Source organism: Chionomys nivalis, chromosome 6 (genome assembly GCF_950005125.1).
Source record: "Chionomys nivalis chromosome 6, mChiNiv1.1, whole genome shotgun sequence".
In the NCBI taxonomy this organism is placed as follows: domain Eukaryota; kingdom Metazoa; phylum Chordata; class Mammalia; order Rodentia; family Cricetidae; genus Chionomys; species Chionomys nivalis.
In genome coordinates this window covers 28,334,207-28,336,376 of record NC_080091.1, presented here as the reverse complement: position 1 = coordinate 28,336,376, position 2,170 = coordinate 28,334,207, and the positions used below count along the sequence as shown (strand labels likewise).

General features: G+C 37.3%; 1 pseudogene; it reads right to left on the bottom strand.

The window, feature by feature from the left end:
• Nucleotides 1-263: 263 nt before the first annotated feature.
• LOC130876323 (methionine aminopeptidase 2-like) lies at nt 264-1,410 on the bottom strand (annotated as a pseudogene).
• Between the last annotated feature and the right edge of the window lie 760 nt (nt 1,411-2,170).

The following is a 2,170-nucleotide window of genomic DNA, read 5'->3' as shown; positions in this document are numbered from 1 at the left end:
ACTAAGAGAGGGCTGAAAAGCACCTTACAGTTTTTTTTAAAATGATGCATGACATCAGGTTGCCTCTGGGATTGCTCCAAACTAAGATTGTCAGAACATTCACATTTTGAAATATTGCTTATGACTAAAACAGAAGGAAAGAGAGCTGTGACAGACTTTCAGAGGCAGCTAAATGTTTGCATTCTAAAATGACAGGTGTCAATTAGGTACATCTTTCATCATCCAGAACTGATTGCTAGTCCTCAAGGTGCTCAGGATCTGTGTTACCTTCCATGTGAAGTGTGGTGAGTTACAGGCAATTCTGATAGACAGATATTTTCCACATTCTTTTGGAAACCAAAGGTCTTAATGGCATACACCTCTCCATCCTCCATTCTTATACCCTCCTCTCCTTTTACAATGGGTACTGTTTTCCCAGCATATGTTCTATAAGGACCAACTGAATGTCCCTTTAGACTACAGATGGGTTTCACTTGATGATTCTTCCTATCTGTTTCTACTTCATAGGATTCCATAGCTTCTTGATTGGCTTCACCAATATTACACAGACAAACATATCTTGTAATAATATAACACATTTATATTATTAAAATTAATAATATAAATGGGATTAAAAGTAACAATAAAAGCACAATTATTCTACCACTTATATGTGTTTCAAAGTCTATCTTACAGACCTCATCATACTTTAAGTCTGTTGTGTCACCAGCGTTGGGAGTGTAATGTACAGGACAATTGTTGAGAGAACACCCAGCGTGAAATGCTAGGCCTGCATTTAATCAATTATCTTTTATTAGCTTTTGAGAACAGTCTTCCAGTTTGATCCAACTCATAACATATTTTCTAACTTGTTGATGAGCTTCTGCAGCTTATTGAATGTCATTCCAAGTCTCTTCACTAGGCTGATCTAAGACTTTATTTTCTTAACTTGTAGTTTCTCCAAGCAGCTGTTTGCCCATCTTGTGGGGTGGGTATTCACACTCTTGTTCTTTGGGGAAAACACCATTAGGAATCAGGTCATATATTGGAACTGAGGGAGGGTCATTGTAAAATATAAAATAATAGAAATGGGTTAAGAGATAAGAGTGAGCTAGAAATATGCATATGTGAATAGGCCAAGCAGTGTTTTAATTTATACAGCTTCTGTGTGATTAATTTGGTTCTGGGCAGCCAGGAGCAAACAAGTGGCCTTTTTTTACAACAATCAGGTTCTTGTTGCACTGCTGATACAGCCCCTTTGACCGTCTTTTGTCTTTTCTTCTTGGCAGCTTCCTTGACCATGTTGGAGGTTCCCTCTTCCCTGTCATCTGGGTTATGGTCACCATTTAGGTGGCTCCCAAAGAATTCTGCCTCCTCCTTCGACACCCAATGTGGGACTTGAAACCATGACCCTGAGATTGAGAGTCTCATGTTCTACCAACTGAGCTAGTCATAAGCATTCATCCACATGTAGATAGACTGTGGCATTTTTTCATTACTAGTTTTTTTTATCACATTCATATGGGGTACCTCTCTACCTAGAGACTTCTGAGCTAGAACCATAACTTAAATGAGCCAAGAGTTCACTGATGAAGAATAGTGAAAATAGATACATAATCTCACTAAAATTTCTATTTAGGTGGCAGTGATGAAATTTCTCAACATGTCTTCCTTGTGTGACTGAACTCGTTAGGTAGAGCTCTATAGTCCAAAGTTCTTCAAGGACCTAGACAGAATATTGTGGTTAGTCTTTCCTTTCTCTTTATTTTCTGGACATGTCTTCACTTTTTTTTAATTGTGATTTTTAATAATTACTCTGGAAAACAAGAGTAGTTTTTGTCTGTTTCAATCCAAAGGACAATATTCCCAATAGCCATGTTTTCCCTAAAAATTTTCCCTATTCTTTGAGTAAATCGTATGTGCATATAGTTTATTTTTATCATAAAAATACTCACTTCTAATACATCATACTCCCCAGGTTATTCATGCCTACTTCTTTAAATTTTTTTGCATCCACCAAGTTTATTTATTTCTACCCATATACTCATGAATGTAGCTAGATCAATTGAATCACAGCAACATATCAACATAGCAGCACCAAAAAGTGACTGCCTCTTGTAGCAACCTTCAACTACCTACCTGTAGCTCCTCAGCTAAGAGTGGAGATTGCATAGAGATCCCTGAATGATTG